Below are 17,138 nucleotides of genomic sequence, written 5' to 3' on the forward strand. Positions count from 1 at the left end.
CGGTCAGACGCACAGCCCGGTCAGTCGCACAACACTCTCAGTCGCACAACACTCACAGTCTCACAGCCCGGTCAGTCGCACAACACTCACAGCCGCACAGCCTGGTCAGTCGCACAACACTCACAGTCACACAGCCTGGTCAGTCGCACAACACTCACAGTCACACAGCCCGGTCAGTTGCGCACAACACTCACAGTCGCACAGCCCGATCAGTCGCACAGCCCGGTCAGTCGCACAGCCCGGTCAGTCTCAGTCATAGAGCACAGTCGCACAACACTCACAGTCGCAGAGCCCGGTCAGTTGCAGAGCCCGGTCAGTCGCAGAGCCTGGTCAGTCACAGAGCAGTCAGTCGCAGAGTAGTCGGTCGCAGAGCAGTCGGTTGCAGAGCAGTCAGTCACAGAGCACAGACAGTTGCCTACAGTCCCTAGCTATTCCCCTCTGGTTCCCTCCCACCAGCTGCCAAACAGCTGATCGGTCACGTACTCACATGCTGCTGTTCCGGGTCACCAGCTCACTCCCAGTCCTTCAGCCCCCCTGGCCGTCCTCCGCTGCTGCTGCTGCCACCGTTCGGTGGTCACAGGTGGTCCCCCGCACATCTCCCCCCACAGGTCCTAATCACTCACCCACACTCACAGCGCTGCACACGCTGCACACACTGCCACACACACACAGCTTCCGGCTTCTGGTCCTTCTCTCAGTGCCTCCCCCCGCACGTCCGGCTCACAGCTCGCCTCCTCGCTTCAGTATGAATACAGACCGTGAAAGCGGGGCCTCACGATCCTTCTGACTTTTTGGGTTTTAAGCAGGGGGTGTCAGAAAAGTTACCACAGGGATAACTGGCTTGTGGCGGCCAAGCGTTCATAGCAACATCGCTTTTTGATCCTTCAATTTCGGCTCTTCCTATCATTGTGAAGCAGAATTCACCAAGCGTTGGATTGTTCACCCACTAATAGGGAACGTGAGCTGGGTTTAGACCTTCATGAGACAGGTTAGTTTTACCCTACTGACTAGAGTTGAGCGGACACCTGGATGTCCGTGTTCGGTGGGTTCAGCCGAACTTGAAAAAAAAGTCCGAACTTTACCCGGACACCGAACCCCATTGAAGTCAATGGGGACCCAAACTTTCAGGCACTAAAATGGCTCTAAAACACCAATGGAAAGGGCTAGAGTGCTGCAAATGGCAGCAAAATGTAGGTAAGAGCATGGCAAGTGCTCTTAAAAAAAATCCCCTTTAAATTTCTTTTTTAATAGCAGATTAGAACAGCAATCTTTAGTGAAATATAGCTGAACGCTGCACACAACAGACTGATAAAAATAGATTTTTTTCTCCCTCCTCCTCCTCCTCAGTGGGCTCAAGTGAGGGCAAAAAGATTGTTCACTGCACCACCCCCCACACAGCAAAATCGATGTAGACTGTCCCTGCCTAATCTCCAGCCTGTCCCTAATATGCTCAATAAGATCGTTCACTGCACCACCCCCCACACAGCAAAATCGATGTAGAAGACTGACCCTGCCTAATCTCCAGCCTCGCCCTAAAATGCTCTAATAACTTTCCCTGCCTGCACTCCGACCTGTCCCTGCATTCTTTTCAGACACAATTTTTCACAGAATCACTGTCTGCCCCTAATCAGCAGCCAGCATGTATGATGTGTGCTCTGTCCCTAAACTACAGCAGAATGATGCGGCGCGCTGGGGCTCTCGAACTTATAAAGACATGGTCACATGCTTCAGATGGCCAATCACAGCTACTAATACATTAGTAGGCATGGCTGTGATGGCGCACACCAGTTAAACGCTTGTTGATTGGCTGTTGAAAGCCCGCCATTAAAAGCGCGCCATTACATACATTACATTTGGGGGCCAAAAACCAGAAAGCAAGCTACTCACTAGGGGGGGAACCTCTGGGTGAGTCTAAGATGGAAAAAGACCTGGGGGTACTGGTAGACAACAGGCTTGGCAGTGGCATGCAATGCCAAGCCTCTGCAAGTAAAGCCAACAGAATACTGGGATGTATAAAAAAGGGGATTCACTCTAGAAATAAAGAGATTATTCTCCCTCTCTACAAGACTCTGGTCCGGCCACATCTGGAGTATGCTGTCCAGTTCTGGGCACCGGTCCTCAGGAAGGATGTGCTGGAATTGGAAAGAGTCCAGAGAAGGGCAACAAAAATAATTAGGGGAATGGAGGACATCAGCTATGAGGAAAGGCTACAAGCACTGAACCTATTCTCTCTGGAGAAGGGAAGATTGAGGGGGGATATGATATCAATGTACAAATACTGTACTGGCGACCCTGGCATAAGAAACAAACTATTCAGAGTAAGGGAATACAATAAGACGCGTGGCCACTCACTAAAACTAGAGGAAAGGCGGTTGAACCTTAAAATGCGTAAGGGGTTCTTCACTGTAAGAGCGGTAAGGATGTGTAATTCTCTTCCACAAGCAGTCGTATCAGCAGGGAGCATTGATAGTTTCAAAAAACTGTTAGATGGTCACCTTAGAGACCACAACATACAGGGGTATACAATGTACGGTTAAAAGCAAACACACACACACACACACATCATAGGTTGAACTGGATGGACTGTTGTCTTTTTTCAACCTCACTAACTATGTAACTATGTAACTATGTAACATAGAAAACAGGAAATAAAATGACCGAACACGGATTTTAAACCCGAACATACAGTAAAGTTTTCGGGTCCGTGTTCGGGTAACAAAAATCCAATTATTCGGTACGAACTCGAATAATACAGTCCGTGTTCGCTCAACACTACTGCTGACCATAAACTCCAAGTCCACTCTGTCAAATGCTTTCTCAGCATCAATTGATAACAGGAGGTCTAGGACATTGTGATTTCTAGCCTTATGTAGTAGCAGTTGTGTTCTTATCCCGTTATCTTTTCCTTCTCTTGCTGGGAAAAATCCTGTCTGATCTGCATGCATCTACTCTGCTTTTAATTCTTTTAATCGGGTTGCTAGCACTTTTGCATATAATTTTGTAACAGTGCGTTTGGCCTATAACTAGAGCATAGAGTTGTGTCTTTCCCATCTTTAGGTAATATCATTATGTGGGCCTGTAATGATTCCACTCTCATCTCCCCCTTTTCTCCTATCTCGTTCATTTATAAACACAGTTTTGGGATCAATATTTCTTTGAACCTCCTATAATAATGGGTAGTATACCGATCTGGACCAGGTCTTTTCCCGGTTGGGGCATTTTTTAGGGCCTCCCTTATCTCTTTCTGAGAAATTCTACAAGGAGGTGAGCTGTGAGCTAGATAGGGGGAGACCTGTGGATGTAGTGTATCTGGATTTTGGTAAGGCATTTGATACAGTTCCCCACAAACGCTTAATTTACAAAATAAGGTCTGCAGGCATCGACCACAAGGTTTGCTCTTGGATAGAAAACTGGTTAAAGGGGAGTGTCAAAAGGGTGGTAATAAATAACATGTACTCAGATCTGGGGTGGTAAGTGGGGTCCCCCAAGGCTCAGTCCTGGGACCAATTGTGTTCAATCTATTCATAAATAGCATTGAGGACGGGATCATTAGCTCAATCTCAGTTTTCTCAGATGACACAAATGTAAGCAGGGCAATAACTTCACTTCATGATGTAGAAATCTTACAGAATGACCTGAACAAAATAACAGAGTAGGCAACTATATGGCAAATGAGGTTTAATGTGGAGATGTGTAAGGTATTGCACTTGAGGACTAAAAACATAAACGCAAAATACACTTTAGGGAGGGAACCTCTGGGGGAATTATAAATGGATAAAGATCTGAGAGTCTTAGTAGAAGATAGAATTAAGCAAGGTACACACTAGTAGAAAATCTGCCGAAAATTCCCGCCTGATGTGAAATCGTCCGATTTTCGCCTAGTGTGTACACAACTTTCAGCAGCCGACGAAAAAAAACGGAGGGACAAACACCAAAATGTTTTTCGTCCGTCCCCAGACGATCGATTTTCATTTAATGTGTATGTAGTACGTCCGTGAAAAATCGGATACGAAATACCGCGCATAATCTGAAGTTGCTGACAACCCGGAAGTCTAGGAACAAATATGCCAAAAAAAAGAAAAATCGGAAATTTTGTGAACATTTATGCACTGTCGACTAAAAACGGTAATGAACGCTGAGAAGACAGAGAAAAATTCGGAGGATATTTTGTCCGATTTTCATCAACTGTGTATGGCCCTTAAGCAATAGCATGCAATGTCAAGTTGCAGCTGCCAAAGACGCCAGAATATTAGCATGCATAAGGAAGGGGATATATTCCACAGATAAAACTATAATCCTACCACTTTATAAAACTCTATTCTGGCCACACCTGGATTATTCTGTCCAGTTCTGGTCTCCAGTCCTCAGAAGGGATGTGTTAGAGCTGGAGAGAGTCCAGAGAAGGGCAACTAAACTAATTAGGGGATTGGAAGACCTTAATTATGAACAGCGCTTACAAGCGCTTGATTTATTCTCCCTGGAGAAGAGACGCCTGAGAGGGGACATGCTAGTGATTTACAAATACTTCAACGGTGATCTCAGCATAGAAAATAAACTATTCAGTCGCAAGGAATGTAAGAGGACACAAGGCCATACAATGTGATTAGAGGAAAAGCGATTTAACCTAAGGCTACGCAGGGGGTTTTTACAGTAAGGGCAATAAGATTGTGGAACTCTCTACCACAAATGGTAGTAACTGCGGGGAGTATGGCTTAGATCCTTTTATATATGTTTGTATCTTTTTTTTTTCTGTGCTGTACTACTTCATATTTTTTCTTTTGACGTACAGTATGTTGCCTATGCTATGTGTAAATGTGCATACACCCCAATCATTGTAGTAGTATGTACCTATGCACATCTAGATCCTGAGAGATCTTACACAAAAGAGGTAGTTCCATCCGCAATACACATTTATTGAAGGGGTTACATAATATACACAAATTACACACTAAACAGTATTTACAACACATTAACAGTATAAGTCCCCTGGCTTATATGATATTTACAAATTACCTACAACAACCATATTTACAATACAATGTATGTACAAGCATGGAGTTTACCTTTCCACTTCAGGTCGGGGCATGGTGCCTGCCGTGTGTTCCCACACAAAAGAGAGCATAGCTTGGTGCCAAAGCATTATATCCCTTCTCCATTGTGTACTGTGGCTCATATAACTCTCCCTAATTGGTCACTGTACCTAGCAAATGTATATTGGGCACAGCCTGATTGGATGAGTCAAAGAAGGCTGCTGTTTACTACCAATGTAGTGATCAGGGTAAACAAAAGGCCAACCTTTGAACTGGAACTAATTACAATAACACCACCACAACACTCCATGCTTTTCATCCATTTCCTTCTAACTGAAATATATTTCTAATTACAATAATATTTATAGCTTTTAATGGAGATTTCACATAAACCTATTATGTAACAAGTATATAAAGTTTTCTATTAATTTTGAAATGCTTTAGCTATATCATTTGTTAAATGTACCATTTTACCCTTATTGTTTTTATTTTTTCTATGTAGTTGTTTGATTTTTTTACTTCTTAGTAATCTTGCAAAATATTTTCCTAATTTATTCCCCCATTTATATCTTTGCCTGTCAACTCTATTAAAGCTTCGTCTAGTCTCTTCCTCCAGCAGCTCCCTTAATTTATCTCTTTTTAATATTATAGCTTTTTGTGTCCCATCCTCCATGTTCTTTTTGTGTTTCTGTTCTAACTCGTGCAATTCTGTTATTCATCTATTTATATGTATAGTTCTTTCCATTTTTTTTCCTGGAGCCTATTGATATTAATATTCCTCTGTTATATACTATATGAGCCTCCCATATCGTGACCATAGAGATATCTTGGGTTTTATTCCCAAGGAAATATTGATCCAGTTCTTTTTCTAACATTCTTCCCATTTCCTCATCTTGTATCAATGCTTAATTTATTCTCCAAATGTTTATCTTTCTTTGAGACCCTGGGAGTTTTATTTCCATGACAATTGCTTCTATCAACATGTATTCTATCATTATATAGTCTAATCTTGAGTACATCGAGTGTGCAGGGGAGTAAAAAGAGTAATCCCTCTCCCCAGGATAATGGATTCTCCAAACATCTACCAATTGGCAGTGGAAAAGCTTGTTCCTTACCTTCCTGAGTTGAATTCTCCCCATCACCCACAAACCTGATGTACAATCCAGAGACGGATCCATGCAGAAATTAAAGTCCCCTGCTAGGAACAAATTACCTTTCTTAAAGAAGGTCAGCTTATCTATTACTTTTCTTAAGTACCCTTTTGGATTTTTGTGTGGGCAGTAAATATTTTCCAGGGTACAATCCATGCCCTGTAGTTGTCATTTCAGAAAGATATATCCGCCCTCTGGGTCAACCATTCTCTCCTCAAGGGAGAACCTTACATCCTTGGATAAGCCAATTGCTACCCCCTTAGCTCTCTGGATTGGGGAATCTCCATAATACTATATTGGATAGTATTTTGAATATATTTTCAAATTTCTATACTGTGCTATATACGTCTCCTGTAAGAAAACTATACTGGCGGAGTTTCGTCTAAGTTCTTCTAATACCTTATGTCTTTTAGTTGGTGTATTTGGTCCTTTGGTAAGTGACATTATAAGACAGTATTTTCAAAAGGTTCATATCCTCTCTCCTTCTCCTCTCACCTCCTCTAATTTATTGTCCCTTCTTCCCTTACCAAGCCTAGGCCGAGTGAAGGAATGTGAGCTGCATAGATCTAAGGCTAAGCTCAAGAGGGGTAACGACATCAACTGGTAGTCTCAAAGAGTTGGTTCAACATTGTTTTCTCTTTCTCCACTAATTTTTTCTCTCCTCATCCCCCTTCCACCTCCCCCCTTCCTCTACCCTTGGCGTGATGTTTATCTGACCATTTAGTGATCCTGAAATAGTTGGAGGCTTCACCCATTGGTACTCCCTACCTTCTACTCCTTTGCCTCGGGGTGATGCTCAACTCGACCGGTCACAAACCTCCTTCTCCCCCTCTCAGGTTAGAAGTTTCTGGGCCCAGTTAGGTTTTTATCCAAAATTACTCTGCCATTTCCTAGCCCTTTCCACCCCGCCCATCCCACCTCCCCAACCTCCCCCCACACGCAACCCAGCAAACCCATCCCATCTGCTTTTAATCAGCTCCAGAGATCAGTTTTTTTTCTTTGAGGCTAGCTGCCACTGTTCCTCTTCTTGTGTTATCTCCTCTCACTCGGCCTCATCAAGCCAGCCTGGCATTTTTGGTATAGAGATATCCAGTTTTACGCAGGAGTCCAGAGTTTCCTCAGTAAATCTTAATCTTGCCATATGGCTATCTTTTCTGCCAATCAGACAAGCTGGGAAGCCCCAGTTATGCCGTATTCCTTGTTTTGTAAAGCGATTCCATGAGTGGTCTCAAGGGCCTCCTTCTTCTTAACGTGGCTTGAGATACAGTGCTTTGCGAAAATATTCGGCCCCCTTGAACTTTTTGACCTTTTGCCACATTTCAGGCTTCAAACATAAAGATATAAAACTGTAATTTTTTGTGAAGAATCAACAACAAGTGGGACACAATCATGAAGTGGAACAAAATTTATTGGATATTTCAAACATTTTTAACAAATAAAAAACTGAAAAATTGGGCGTGCAAAATTATTCAGCCCCCTTAAGTCAATACATTGTAGTGCCACCTTTTGCTGTGATTACAGCTGTAAGTCGCTTGGGGTATGTCTCTATCAGTTTTGCACATCGAGAGACTGAAATTTTTGCCCATTCCTCCTTGCAAAACAGCTTGAGCTCAGTGAGGTTGGATGGAGATCATTTGTGAACAGCAGTTTTCAGTTCTTACCACAGATTCTCAATTGGATTCAGGTCTGGACTTTGACTTGGCCATTCTAACACCTGGATATGTTTATTTGTGAACCATTCCATTATAGATTTTGCTTTATGTTTTGGATCATTGTCTTGTTGGAAGACAAATCTCCGTCCCAGTCTCAGGTCTTTTGCAGACTCCATCAGGTTTTCTTCCAGAATGGTCCTGTATTTGGCTCCATCCATCTTCCCATCAATTTTAACCATCCTCCCTGTCCCTGCTGAAGAAAAGCAGGCCCAAACCATGATGCTGCACCCACCATGTTTGACAGTGGGGATGGTGTGTTCAGGGTGATGAGCTGTGTTGCTTTTACGCCAAACATAATGTTTTGCATTGTTGCCAAAAAGTTCGATTTTGGTTTCATCTGACCAGAGCAACTTCTTCCACATGTTTGGTGTGTCTCCCAGGTGGCTTGTGGCAAACTTTAAACAACACTTTTTATGGATATCTTTAAGAAATGGCTTTCTTCTTGCCACTCTTCCATAAAGGCCAGATTTGTGCAGTATACAACTGATTGTTGTCCTATTGACAGAGTCTCCCACCTCAGCTGTAGATCTCTGCAGTTCATCCAGAGTGATCATGGGCCTCTTGGCTGCATCTCTGATCAGTCTTCTCCTTGTATGAGCTGAAAGTTTAGAGGGACAGCCAGGTCTTCGTAGATTTGCAGTGGTCTGATACTCCTTCCATTTCAATATTATCGCTTGCACAGTGCTCCTCGGGATGTTTAAAGCTTGGGAAATCTTTTTGTAGCCAAATCCGGCTTTAAACTTCTCCACAACAGTATCTCGGACCTGCCTGGTTTGTTCCTTGTTCTTCATGATGCTCTCTGCGCTTTAAACGGACCTCTGAGACTATCACAGTGCAGGTGCATTTATACGGAGACTTGATTACACACAGGTGGATTCTATTTATCATCATTAGTCATTTAGGTCAACATTGGATCATTCAGAGATTCTCACTGAACTTCTGGAGAGAGTTTGCTGCACTGAAAGTAAAGGGGCTGAATAATTTTGCACGTCCAATTTTTCAGTTTTTTATTTGTTAACAAAGTTTGAAATATCCAATAAATTTTGTTCCACTTCATGATTGTGTCCCACTTGTTGTTGATTCAGTTATTTACAGTTTTAGATCTTTATGTTTGAAGCCTGAAATGTGGCAAAAGGTCGCACAGTTCAAGGGGGCCGAATACTTTCGCAAGGCACTGTAGATTTGAGAAAATCTGTATATTTTTGCTTCCGTAATTTATGGATGGTTTTCTTTTTAGACTTTCCCAGATCTGGGCCTTCTCTGAATAAATCCGGAATCTTATAATAATGTCTCTGGTAATTTCCATTGGGATGTTTCTTGGTCTTCTAAGCCGATGAACTCTCGATCAACATCTTTTCTGATTTTCCTCTACCTACCATCGATTTAAAGATTTTTATCATTTTATCGGGTAGGTCCTCGCCGAGTGTCTGTTCTGGTAGTTATCGTATTCTCAAATTCTTCCTCCTACTCCTATTTTCTCATTCTTCTATTTTATAAGCTTGGCTTCTGTGTTCTTTTTTAGCTCTTTTACCTCTCTTTTTAGATCTTTTTTGTCTGTATGTAGCTGTCTTGTTTCTTTTCCAGTTCTTCAACTTGAGATAGTAAATGAGCCAGTTGTTAATTTTTAGGGTTTTTCTTTTTAATGCTGCAAACATAGCAGCCATTTTTCCCCTTTGTGGGCGATTGATCGCTTGTTGTTTGTTCTGCGTTTTTGATCTGGCTTAGCGTCAGCATTGGGTGCTTATTCAGGTCTAATGTGTTCCACGGAAGCCAGGCCTATCGATGTCCTATTTAGGCCACTGTTTTCCTTTGCTTTCATTTTTTTCAGACGGGTTCCTTGTGATTTATCTAGAGGTAGTTTTTCTGCACTATCTTCATATAGCATACATTTTTTAATTGTACCAGAACTGGTGCTTATTTTGGGCAACTTAGCGGTTGCGCTGCCCCTTGTTGACTTGCCTCTCATGCTTAGTTTTGTGCTGACTTTCCTCCCTAGGTATTTTCTGGCTTCTTAATGGGTTGCAGAATTTATCCCCAAGTGGCAAAAGCGTCACTACAGCATAATCCCAGAGAGTTGCATATAATTATTAAATAACAATAACTTTCCAGGGGAAAAAAGAAGGGGGATTCAGTGCAGGTAGAGAGAGAGAGAGTGAGTGAGGTCACATGTAAGATGCAGCTAAAAGAAGAAAACATTTCACCGCACCCACAGCACTGTAGGTAGGGTGGGCAGGGGGGATGGCTTTCAACTCAGCTGATCCATTTCTGCTGCTCTGGTTTTTTTCCCCTAAATAACTGTCTTACTGCATGTAGGTCCAGTACGCAGGGCTGGCTATCCCTCCTTCCCTTCAGGGGGATTTCGTTTGAATCTCAGGTCTTCTCTCCTATTGAGCAGGGGTGAGCTGGGAGATGTCAGACAGGTCGGCTGCCGCCTCCTTTCCTATGCAGCATACACCCTGGGTTCCTGCCCATGTTGTCTGCCTGCAGCCGAGCCAGTCGGCGAAGCAGTGTCTCAGGCTAAGTATGGGTGGGTGTTCAAATTCCCGGGCTATCCAGCTTTTGCCCGCGGCTCCTGCTGATCATGTCCCAGGGAGGCTCTGAACTCCATCCAGTGGTGGCCCAGGGAGTTCGAGGCAAGCAGAGCGGGTAAGGAAGGTGACTTCCTGCCGACCTGACTGAAGGCAGGGAATGGGGGAACAGAGAGTCAAGGCAACTGGGGCGGGGAGCTGCATTACCTCATGCTGGATGATGCCCTGCTGTTCCTGACATTCACATTTGCGCCATGTAGGCTCCTCCCTGATTGGGTGATGATCCCTACCCCCCGAAATGAAAAGTTTACAGAATTTGATTATTGACATTCCACGTAAACAGACATATATTAAATCCTCCAGGTTCAAAGAAGGGATACAAATTTTCATATAACCTCTGCCAATTGTGTCCATAAACAAAACTAGACCACTTAAAAGTATTGTTCAATAGTAAAAGGACTGGTGCACTACTCACAAGAGTAGTTTCAGCTCATGCTGACACTGTTCTGTGCACCTTGCAAAGTCAGTGAGGCAATTTCTGACATCCCCTCTGTTATAACCAGCTATGCATTACAGCAAGTCTTTTTTTTTTTTTTTTTTTTTTTTTTTAATCATGAAGCTAAATACCCTATTTTTACAGCACTGCTGTGCATTTACATAACCTCCCTCTGCTCTCCTTCCCCGATCTGGAGGGGCTGAAATTGCCCTCTGACATCAGCTAAGAAGTAGCGTGACTGCAGATCAGTGCAGTGAAATAAGGTATTTAGCTTCAAAACATTTATAACAGAGGGGATGCCAGTAATTGTCCCTCAGTGACTTTACAGCCACATAGAATATCGGCAGGAGGGGAGGTGAGGAGATTGTCTCACACACTAGGAGCTGACTGGCAGGGAGGGAGGGGGAGAGGGAGAGACTCTGAAAATGGCAGACAGCACAGACACTCTGGTGGCCCTGTGGGGCCAGTATCACCTGATCTATGCCTTCCCTCCTCTCAAGCTTCCTCTGTGGTTTCTGTGCAGAATCCAGGCAGAAGGGATTCTGGTCATTCTAGTGGCCCTGGACTGGCCTCAACGGTCTTGGTACACTGACCTAGTACGATTGGTCGCCGACGTTCCTTGGAGGACCTGCTGTCCCAAGGGCTGATCTTCCTTCCTGCTTTACAGTCAATGGCTTTGACAGCCTGGCTGTTAAAAGCCAGGTGCTGAGGGATAGAGGTTTGCCTGGGTCAATGCTGAAGGCTAGGAAGTCTACCTCTAGAAAGATTTACCATTGTACGTGGAAAGTTTACATTTCGTGGTGTGAGTCGATTGGTGTTCATCCTCATTCCTTTTCGGTGGCTTGGATTTTGACCTTCCTTCAATGAGGTGTTGAGCAGAAGTTGACCTTGAGTACTTTCAAGGGCCAAGTATCTACCTTGGTAGTCTTCATTCAGTGACCCTTGGCCACGCATTCCTTGGTTTGTACTTTCATTCAAGGGGTTCAACGCCTGACTTTGCCAGTGCGATCTTCTCTACCACAGTGGGATTTGAACTTGGTGTTCTTAGTTTTTTTTCAGAAGCCTCCCTTTGAAAATATTCAGGAGATTCCCTTGTTTACACTTTCTCAGAAGGTGGCTATTCTGGCGGCAATCGCCTCTGCTCGCAGTGTGTCAGAACTGGTGGCAATATCTCTACCTGGTGGTCCACAAAGAAAGGGTGGTTCTTCATCTTTACCCGTCATTCCTACCTAAGGTTGTCTGACTTCCACAGTCTTTTCGAAGGGCAGACCCAGTGTTACATAGTTACATATAGTTACATAGTAGGTGAGGTTAAATAAAGACAATAGTCCATCCAGTTCAACCTGTATAGGTGTATGTGGTTGTAATCATCTCACATAGCCCTGAATGTTCTGATCCTTGAGATGTACGTCTAAGAGTCTTTTGAAAGCCACCATATTTCCCGCAGAAACCACCTCTTGTGGTAGAGAATTCCACAATCTTGTAGCCCTAACAGTAAAGAACCCCCCACGTTGCCTGAGGTTAAAATGCTTCTCCTCTAATCGCATTGTATGCCCTTGAGTCCTCATGCAATCCCTTCGACTGAATAGCTGTTTTTCTATGCCGAGATCCCCATTGAGATATTTATAAATTGCTATCATGTCCCCCCTCAGGCGTCTCTTCTCCAGGGAGAATAAATCAAGCGATTGCAGACGCTCTTCATAATTAAGGTCCTCCAATCCCCTAATCAGTTTAGTTGCCCTTCTCTGGACTCTCTCCAGCTCCAACACATCCCTCCTGAGGACTGGCGACCAGAACTGGACAGAATACTCCAGATGCGGTCGGACCAGAGTTTTATAAAGTGGAAGGATTATAGTCTTATCTCTGGAATACATCCCTTTCTTTATGCATGCTAATATTCTGCTGGCTTTGGCAGCTGCCGCTTGACATTGCATGCTATTGCCTAATCCAGGGGTCCTCAAACTACGGCCCATGGGCCGCATGCGGCCCGCCAGGGTCCTGAACCCGGCCCGCCGGCCGGGATGTATTATTCATGTTTTTTTTTCTCCATGAATCACCTAATTAGAGCCAGAGGCTATAATAGGCTTCAGAAAAGGGTGGACCCGGGGCGCAGAGCACTGCTTCCTAGCCCACCCATTTGTGTGACAATAGCAAATGAAAATTTGCTATTGTCACACGGATCCTCCTCCTGGCCAATCAGGACGCGGGTCAGAGACCCGCTTCCTGATTGGCCGAAAGGCAAGCTTATGCCATTGGCTGAGGAGGAGGTGGGAGGATTTGAGTAGATGCCAGGGGACTGAGGAGAAGCCGCCGCTGCAGGTAAGTGCACTGACGGGTCTCTCTGCATTGAAGGGGGCACGGCACGCTTGGTCTCTCTGCATTGAAAGGGGGCACGATGGTCTCTGCATTGAAGGGGGCATGCTGGTCTCTGCATTTAAATGGGGCACGCTGGTCTCTGCAGTGAAAGGGGGCACGATGGTCTCTGCACTGAAAGGGGGCACGCTGGTCTCTGCATTGAAAGGGGGCATGATGGTTTCTGCATTGAAGGGGGCACGATGGTCTCTGCATTGTAAGGGGGCACATTGGTCTCTGCATTGAAAGGGGGCACGCTGGTCTCTGCATTGAAGGGGGCATGCGGGTCTCTGCATTGAAGGGGGCACAATGGTCTCTGCATTGAAGGGGGCACGCTGGTCTCTGCATTGAAAGGGGGCATGCTGGTCTCTGCATTGAAGGGGTACGATGGTCTCTGCATTGAAGGGGGCACGCTGGTCTCTGCATTGAAAGGGGGCACGCTGGTCTCTGCATTAAAAGGGGGCATGATGGTCTCTGCATTGAAAGGGGGCATGCTGGTCTCTCTGCATTGAAAGGGGGCACGGCACGCTGGTCTCTCTGCATTGAAAGGGGGAACGCTGTGGTCTCTCTGCATTGAAAGGGGGCATGCTGGTCACTCTGCATTGAAAGGGGGCACGCTGGTCACTCTGCATTGATGGGGGCACACTATACCTTGATTACTAAAGGTCCCTTTCACACTTTTGTGACCTCGAAGTCACGCAATTTTTTACAGCATTTTTTGCCGCAAAGCAATGCCTATTACATTATTCTGTTTGCGCCCCCCCAAAAAATTTTGAGCACCAGCCGCCACTATATAAATAAAACAATAAAAAATATGCGCATTTGAATTTGTTTATATTTTCTTTCAAACTATAGTCCGGCCCCCAACAGTGTCTGAGGGACCGTGAACTGGCCCCCTGTTTAAAAAGTTTGAGCACCCCTGGCCTAATCTATCATCAACCAAGACTCCCAGATCTTTCTCCATTTTTGATTCCCCCAAGGGTTCCCCCCTAACGTGTATTGTGCTTTTATGTTTTTAGTCCCCAAGTGCAAAACATTACACTTCTCCACATTAAACCTCATTTGCCATGTTGTTGCCGACTCCGTTATTTGGTCCAGGTCATTCTGTAGGATATCTGCTTCATGCTGAGCAGTTATTGCCCTGCCCAATTTTGTGTCATCTGCAAAAATTGATATCGAACTACTGAGCCTGTCCTCAATTCTGTTTATGAATAAATTGAACAAGGTTGGTCCCAGGACTGAGCCTTGAGGGACACCGCTTACCACCTCAGACCAGTCTGAGTATGCGCTGTTTATTACCACCCTTTGGACACGCCCTTTTAGCCAGTTCCGTATCCAAGAGCAAACCCTGCTGTCGATATATGCAGACCTTATTTTGTAGATTAAGCGCTTGTGGGGAACTGTATCAAACGCCTTAGCGAAATCCAGGTACACCACATCCACTGGTCTGCCCCTATCTAGCTCACAGCTCACCTTCTCGTAGAATGTTAAGAGATTGGTTTGAACAGAACGTGACGTTTATCACGGACAGGCCAAGAAAAGGACTGTCTGCTTCTCCTTCGACCATTTCCAGATAGATCAAACAGATGATGACTCAGACCTATTATACTAAGGGTCGGGTAACTCCTTTCTCTGTAATGGCACATTCTACTCAGGTGCTTAATGCTTCTTGTGCACACTATCACAAAATTTACAAAGGGGATGTTTTGGCATCCGGGGATGCTTCTTTTGGCCACAAGGTTTTCCAGGCTGCTTTTTAGAGGGTCTGTTCCTTCTTTGAGATGTATTATTTAGGTTGGGCTCCAGTTGTTTTTTTGTTAAGCTCCTGTTACCTGGTTGGCGTCTTGTGTTTAGCCTTGGGTTTTTTTTCCCACCCTTAATGTTTTTTGTACTGCTTTAGGATGTCCCTCATGGTTCTAAATATGGAGTCCTGTGTCTTTCAATGAACGAAAGAGAAAATACGATTTTTATTACTTACCATAAAATACATTTCTCTGAGTTCATTGACGGACACAGCACCCACCCCTCTATAAAGTTTGATACTTCTGATACTCCTTGTTACTAAACTGAAGGCCTATAGCAGAGAGGGGGATATATTCCAGCATGGCGTAGCCAAGTTATTTTTTCTGCCTAGTCTCCTACTCCTGTAGGGGGCTATATAACCCTTTGGTTCTGAATATGGAGCGCTCAATGAACTCAGAGAAATGGATTTCACGGTAAGTAACAAAAATCCTACTTTTCCACAGTACACCATTACATCTATTGATATTTTTGTTAAACAAATTATTGAAAAGCAGATTTTTCTTGTTCCTATTCAGGTATATACCTGTATATATATTTTTTAACCTTGTAGCCACTGTCTGAATTAAGATCTAATATTTACATGTTTAAGGCTGAGTGATTCGCACCACATTGCTGTGCAGAATACAAGCAGTGTCTGTGCAATGCAAATTCAGCCATAAAAAACTGTATGACTAAATTTGCATCACATTCGCCCCAAAATGGTGCAGGACCCTTTTTTGGTCCACACTAGAATCAGGTGGCATGGGTGTTTACACCTATACAATCAGATTCTTGCACTATTTGACAGTTCACATTGTGATCTGTGAATTTTGGGGTTTCAATAACTTTACATTGACACCCCCCCAATGGTTCGCAGATGTCAGTGTGAACCAGTGTGCGATTCAGGTGCGATGCAGGAACCGGCACTGAATCTCAGGGTTTCCTGCATCACACCAGAGTGAACCTGGACTAAATGTCACAAAAACAAAAGTGCAGTGCTAAAATAAAAACCAAAGAAATATGTGAATAATTTAATAAACACAAGTTAATGTGCCTTCGCCTGGCACGCTATGGTTCATGAGGTCATGAAGAGTGGGACACGACTAAACGACTGAACAACAACAATGTGCATTCCTACATATTAAGTTACATTAGCAAGTCCAAATCAGAATTTAAAGTCAGAAAGTCAAAATAAAGAACCCAACATGGAAACCGCAATCTTCCAGTCATGAGGAGAATGGTAGATGTGGATCCCAAAGGCCACCAACTGCAAAACCACACAACACCTTGGTTGCACAGAAGGAGGGGGGGGGGGGACTTACTGGAATCCTGGAATTTAATGCCCCTTTAAAGAGTGGTCAATCGGTGCTTGTGCTTTATTCCACAGTATTTTGCTTTCCTCAAAACCACATATCAATTGATGATTGCCATATTTTCAAAGAACACTAAGCAATAAGGAAATGTTGTCATAAACGAAAAGAAGAGACAATCTCCATAGTGTAATCTAGTTAAACAACAACAATTTAATATAGTAAATTCACTTACAATAGAAATATCATGACCAAGCACTTCATGTCACATAAACAACTCCCATTCCAGAAAGCAAGATGGCCATGGAGAGAGGGCCTCTGGTGGAACACGTTGGGCAGAATCAGAACACACAGGCATGTTTTGTGATAATTGTCATACTATGCATCATGGTATTGTGCTAGCTCCTGTTTGTTACAACATTTATTAGAGCCCCCGTGTGGTTTATTTAGTTTTTGCATGTGTTTAAATGTTTTAAAATCATCAACAATTTCAACAAATCAACAATCCCCCTAGCACATATACCTCCCTGAAAAAATAATTATTTTCTACCGTTTTAATTTTATAGTACAAATCCCCCCAAATCCGCCCTCCTAGCACACATCTTCTTCCCTCATCCCTCCTCACAATACAAATCTCTCCAAATCACCACAGGAATCCCCCCAAATCACCCACAAATCCCCCCAAACACCCCCCTAAATTTTACCTCCTGGAACAATTCTTACTCCATGTCACCCCCCCTTATTCCTCTTCTCAATACAAATTCCCTCCCCCTTATC

Source organism: Pelophylax lessonae (genome assembly GCF_965119305.1).
Source record: "Pelophylax lessonae genome assembly, chromosome: 6".
Taxonomy (NCBI): domain Eukaryota; kingdom Metazoa; phylum Chordata; class Amphibia; order Anura; family Ranidae; genus Pelophylax; species Pelophylax lessonae.